Below are 6914 nucleotides of genomic sequence, written 5' to 3'. Positions count from 1 at the left end.
TTGTAATGCTACAAAATAGAAAAAGGCAAAGGTGGCAAATACTTTTGAAAGCCACTGTATATATTGTAGAGCTCTCTGAGGGATGGGACACGGAAGAACAGGCACAGAGACAGGAGTCAAACAGTGTGGTTGTTTTATTTTGCTTTAAGGTGCAGGTGCAATTAATGCAGCAGAGCACAAGTGATAAGGTGAAAACAAACTTGTCCTTCCTTTTTATGGATTATAAGAGCTCATGTGCAGGGATCCAGACTCCCAGCCTAGGCAGCATGAGTGTGGACGGCAGCAGCGAGGTGAAGCAGTCCTCTCCAGGAACGTGGCTTAGGCTCAGCCAGCAATCTGGGTTTTTGGATCAGCTGGAGGTTTCTGTAAAAGAATAACAGAAAGATTCCATCTGGCACTAGGTCCCCCTCCTTTGCTCTGAACCCCCTCCTGGAAGCAGTTGTCCCCAGAGGCTGTAGAGCCTCTAGCATTCCCGTGCTGGCTCGGTGTAGGACCTGGAATGAGAAATCCTCTAATAAGAGGAAAACAGAGTTACCCTGGCGATGGTGTCCTTTCGTCTTGGCCATCCAGAGCAGGGGGGAGTGGTCTGTCTTGAGAGTAAAGTGCCATCCTGCTTGAGAGTAAAGTGCCATCCTGCCAGGTAGTACTGGAGGTCCTTGATGGACAACTTGATTGCTAGGGATTCCCATTCCACTGCGGTGTACTTTTTCTCGGCGGGGGTCAGTTTCCGAGAGTTGAAGAGGACCGGGTGCTCTTCCCTATCAAACTGTTGCAAAAGGGCAGCTCCTAGCCCTGTCTCGGACGCATCTGTCTGCAGCGTGAAGGGGCGATCATAATCCAGATTCTGCAGTACTGGCTGGGTGGTGAGGGCCGTCAATCTAGTGCACCTTGTCCAGCTGACCTTTCTTGGTTAGATCTGAGAGGGGGGCAGCTAAAGAGGAGAAATTAGGCACAAAACATCTGTAATAGAATGCCAATCCCAAAAATGCCTATACCTGTTTCTTTGTAGTGGGTCAGGGGTATTCTCTCATGGCCTGGACCTTTCTCTCTTGGGGCATCAGCAGCCCCCGACCGATTGCAATATCCCAGGTACTGGGCCTCGGACAGCCCCAGGTGGCACTCATGGGGAATTGCCATATGGCTGACCATAAGGGCTCCCGGAACCACCCCCAGATTGAACAGGTGGTCGGACCAGGTTGAGGAGTGGACTACGTCATCGTCTAGGTAGGCGGCAGCGAACGCATGGAGGTGTAGGTTTATGATGTCAATGAACGCCATCTTTAGGATTCGCCTACAGCGCAAGGGCCACCTGCCAATAGTCCTTGGTCAGGTCGAGGGTGGAAATGAACCAGTCCTTCCCCAGGCGCTCCACTGGGTCATCCTCTCGGGGGAGGGGATAGCTGTTGAAATCCGAGAACTGGTTGAGCCTCCGGAAGTCAAGGCGAATGGACCCGTCCGGCTTAGGCACCACTACAGTGAGGCTCGACTAAGGGCTGGCGGACTCCTCAATAATCCCTTCCTTCAACATTCGTTCCACCATAGCATGATGGCAGGCTTCCGGGACTCTGTTTGGCTGCTGTTGTAATTATACCATTCATACTAAAGTAATAGTTTTACTTTTAAATCAATGCAGAAATAGCAGGAACTAATAAAAAACACCAAATCAAGAAAATAAGGGTTTTGTTAACTTTCTGAAATCTAGTACCAATGCCAGCAGCACATAGTGATAAATTCATAAACATTCTAAACTAAGATCAATTGGCAAATGCATATGATTTCACTCAAGTGTTTGTAAAATGTGTTATAGAGTAGGAAAACCTTTCACATAGTCTGATTTTAACATTTTGTCAGAACTTCTCCCCACACAACGCTCAATTACGGGTCGGCAATGTTCTTTTGTACAGAATTTTGTACAGATAGACGTGTCATGGAAACAAAAAGCAATGGTGAACATGGCAACAAGAGGATAGAGCATTATATTACTGTTAACACACATATAAATGCATGCGTGCAGTGTAGTAAAAAAAAAATGAGTTGTTCCTTTTATAATGTTTTGAAATCAAACGGCAAAGACTATAAAAGTGCTGTTCTACTGTACATGCAGGGTTATTTTAAGCAGTTATAACTATATATTTCCTCCTATAGGTTTGCTCACAAGCAGATTTCTGTTTGTTGTCTTATTCTACTCTAGGTAGTCAACGATCCTCCTTCTTCTCTAAGAGCCATACATCATGTCTTTTAGGTTCTGTAATGACATGAATACAGGAAGTAAACACTGGTCATGGCAGGAAGCTGAGAGGTATCCAGCCTTTACTCTTCAGTTAGATTAAGCTTTGATTAAAATAAAATCCAAATAACATTTTCTAAAGGTAAAAACACTTTCTTTTTGTTGCTGTACAAATAAGAAATTGTAATATCAAAAATAAAAACCCACATCAGGAACTAAAACGTATTGTTTTTTGGATCCTCAGAAGCAAGATATGACTTCTGACTTAAAATTTAATTGTGTAGTAAACAGTGTTCTATTAGTCCTCTACTCACACTCATTACATGCATTAAAACAGAACAAAATTAATAGCATTTTAAATGCCAGACTTAATAAGACTGCATAAGCATTTTCAGGCTCTATATAATATAAGCAAAGCTTATAAATAGGCTCTAATTCTCTGACCAGGACTCTGGCCAAGGCTCTGAGTGATTTTAAAGTAACACTACAGTCAAATTACCTTGGAAGTGCTAATTTGCAGGTTGAAATGTCATTTTTTGACCTCTACACATTCAACATTCATTCAACCATTTATTTTCTGTAGCGCTTATCCTTCACAGGGTGACAAGAAGCCTGGAGTCTATCCCAGGGGACAAGGCAGGGGATCCCTGGACGGGATGCCACCCATTACAAGAGACACTTACACACAATTTAGAAATGGCAAATCAGTCAACATCACAGGTATTTGGACAAGGAGAGTAAAAAAAAGGGGGAGTAACTGGAGGAAACGCTAGAAGAATTGGGAGAACAAGCAAACTCCACACACAAAGGGTGGAATAATCCTTGATACTTGTATATACAGTAAAGTACAGTATACCTTATTTAAAGGTATGAAATTCTGCATGCTACTCTGTTTACTTCTAATTCCATGCACAGCCATGTTTATTTGAAGTCACACCGGAAACAGTAAAGGAACTTGTATGATTACAGTGTTTTAGCAAGGACCCATAGACAAGCTGTGAAAAAAAGATGTGAGGTTGTATACACAGAAATGTGTTTAGCAGTACACTGGATCTTGAGAGGACCGGTACATCAGGATGAGAGTTTAGAGAAGCCTCGCCTCATTTTCTGAAGCATATCCACAGTATTGAGGATGAACAAAATACACTTGATTACGTACATTTATTTTAAATATGCATTCAATAGATTTACATTTACTGACTGTAGACTGTCTGTACAGGTATCTCTAGACGTGACCAGCCTGTATCTCATCCATGAGTAGAAATGTGCCAATGTTAGCTCAGCAATGAGCAGATATGATTTATATGGCTGTTTGTTTTCAGTATAGCAGTGACACAGTCTTTATGGTGTGTGTGGTGTAGGGTGCAGTTACGAGTGTATCAGTTGTGAATACAGTGTTTGTAGTTTTTCTATGCATCATTGTCACTGCTAGTTAAACCATAAAGATTTTGTGTCAGATGGTAAATCATATGCGGTGGTAAACAATGCCTGATGCTTTCCAGCAAGCTTTCAGTGGCCACCACGAATTTCTGACATGTCAGAAAATGTACAGTTAACATCATGTAGTGTGAGCAGTGTCAAAATGTCAAAACCTGCAAGCCTAGTCTACTGATGGCCATTATGAGTGACAAACAGTAGCACTATTGGTATTAGTTAAAGCACAAAGGTATGTCTTACATCGAATATAATGGATGTACTGACACTTTTGGTCAGTAAAAGACAGAAATGTGAGTTTTAGGAGGCCAAATACTACACCCCACTGCCAAAATCAGAAGCAAAGACTGGATGTCCTAAGGCTAAATGCAACTCAGAACAATACTCAAAATCCAGAACATCTTAGAACAGTACAATGCTGTAAACACATCAAAGAGCTTGAAATTTGAAAAATTCATGTGCATGATATGTGAAAATTAGGATACTGTTTATTTATTATGATAAAGCGGTGAAACATTTAGAATTCAGTGTTGCTTCTGTTTTTAAGGTAAACTCACCTGGAATCGATGGAAGTGAAACGATCAAGAATTGAATGAAAATGTGGATGCTTCCATGAGTGCGCCTCTAAATCGGTTAGGGTTAGGGTTAGGGTTAATAAAACATGTCCAATCATGTGGCACTATGCATGTAATCATACAGATACACGTTATGTTTTGTGTCTCTCTTCATTTATGCTTATTATGAACACCTACTTATTCATGCAATTATGCAGTCAGCCAGTAATGTGGCAGTCCAATGTAAAAATGGTTAAGAACATCAGTTAATGTTCAAATCAAACATTAGCATGAGGGGGAAATGTGATCTCAGTTACAATGACTGTGGCATGGTTGTTGTTGTCAGGCGAGCAAGATTGAATATTTCAGAAAGTGCTGATCATCTGAAATATTACACAGAATGGTGCGGGGGGGGGGGAAACATCCAGTGAGTAGCAGTTCTGCAGGTGAGATGCATTCGCTGATGAAAGTGAGAATGGACATACTGTTTTGAGATGACAGGAAGGCTATAGTAACTCAGATTACCACTCTTGGTGTTTATTCCATTCATTAGCAAACATTTTGTATCATTAAACAAATTAATTATTTTATTGCCACAATACAAGTGATTTAAAATCAGTCAGGACATTGACCTTGAAATGTTAGATGCTTATGATCAAAGAGGCATCTTAGAGAGCAGAAATGAGTTTGATGTCATCATTTATAATTTATATAAAATGTTTTTATTTTTGGAAATTTTCCATGAAAATATTGAAAAAACTCAAATACTTAGAAAAAAAAAAACTAGAAAACTCCTGAGTGTTTACTTTCATATGAACCATTAACCAGCACTGTTGCACATTGGTGCCCATGAAAAGAGAAAAAAAATGACCACCTGATGCTTTTAACAAAACATTTGTGATTCACCTAAACAGATCCTTGCTCACAGCATTACAACTGTTTTATAACACTGCATAACTTTGCTTGGAGGCACTACACAATCAAGAATCCTAAAACTTGGTCTGTTGGAGGTATAGAACCTGACAAAACAGGTGCAAATAAAACGTTTTGGCCCTACATTAAGGGCCCTACATTTAGACCTAGCAAAACGATTAAGACAAATGGGCTAGAACAACAGAAGACCAATATCGTATACTACTGTCAAGTAAGAACATGACTCTAAGTACAATACGCACAGGCTCACCAACACAGAGCAACTGAAGATTGGAAAAAACGAACATTCTTTTTTGCAGTTTTCAACTGTCCAGTTTTGATGAGTCTGTGCACCACGTAGCCTCAGAGTCCTGTTTTGTGCCAGATGTCTTTGTTCAGGTCATTGTTTTTGGTCATGATGAAGTCTCATTGAATTCTTTATGTATGCTAATGAATATGGTTTTGACCCTCTTTTATAGGCAATAAAGCTGCCTTAGTTCTGTTGTGTTATATTAGTAATTCAAATCAATTTTAACCCATTATTAAGCTATTCTGTTCCACAATCATATTATTATTATTCATTCATTCATTCATTTTCTACCGTTTATCCGAACTACCTCGGGTCACGGGGAGCCTGTGCCTATCTCAGGCGTCATCGGGCATCAAGGCAGGGTACACCCTGGACGGAGTGCCAACCCATCGCAGGGATTATTATTATTATTATTATCATTATTATTATTATTATTATTATTATTATTATTATTATTATTCAGGGTACCTCTGTCTCCATTTAGTCCATGTATATACATTTAGAATGAATGTTGCAATTTGATCGTCTATTCATGCATCCCATGTGCACGCAAAAACATGACCTGTTTTCAGGTATTCTGATGGGAAAGCAAACTCTTGAACATCATGACTCAGTGAGTTTTCAGAGCATGCTTTCTCAATAAAAAAGACTACCATGATAGCTAGAGGTCTGGCTTCAGAGGCTAATATATGTTTTTTCTTCAGCAGTATCCCAGGACGATATTGCGGCAGGGACTAAAAATCTCACAGTTTTTAGAGGGCAGAGTTGCAGTAGTTTAAACACAAGTGCAAAGATTACTGTGGTTAAACATTTTAAGGCTCATATAACCACAGGAAAATTTGTGGATATGTTTGCCGAGCAGAGATGCTAAGAATCCTGTGAAGCACAAAAAAAAGATGTTAGAAATAGTGGGTAGCAATGGATCTGATGATGGTTTGATTTCCAGAGGCTGCTATATCAACAACAGAGAGAATAAATTTTTAGGGCACTTGAATTTCTCAATTGTGTTGTATCTCCAAGTAACACAATATGTAGAGTCATAAAATAGTTGCATTGCTGTATGCAAGGACTGGTTAAGCTGCATTCTAGATGTCTTGGTAAACGTAAAGGTGGTTGCCGTGTTTGTCTTTGGGTTTAACTCTTTTTACCAGAGGCAAAAAAAAGGAGTCTATTTTCATATGTCCATCTTCAGCTTTGAATTTCATTGAAAATCAGTGGTGCTATTAAAACAATTTCTGCTCTTTCAGATGCCCCAAGGTACTCATTTGCAACTACTGGCATATTAAAAATATAGAAGAAATCAGACATTATATTTGTCTTATAAAGTCAAAAAAATTGTACTGTAAATGCATCTCTGTAGTACAAATGGACATTCTCTCCCTTTAGAGAATGTTGATTTGACAAGGAAAGTCCTTTTAATGCTTAATGTGGCACTTGTGTTCGTGTGTGTGTGTGTGTGTATGTGTATGTGTGTGTG

The sequence above is a fragment of the Tachysurus vachellii genome, chromosome 18 (genome assembly GCF_030014155.1).
Source record: "Tachysurus vachellii isolate PV-2020 chromosome 18, HZAU_Pvac_v1, whole genome shotgun sequence".
Taxonomy (NCBI): domain Eukaryota; kingdom Metazoa; phylum Chordata; class Actinopteri; order Siluriformes; family Bagridae; genus Tachysurus; species Tachysurus vachellii.
This window is presented reverse-complemented; position numbering follows the sequence as displayed.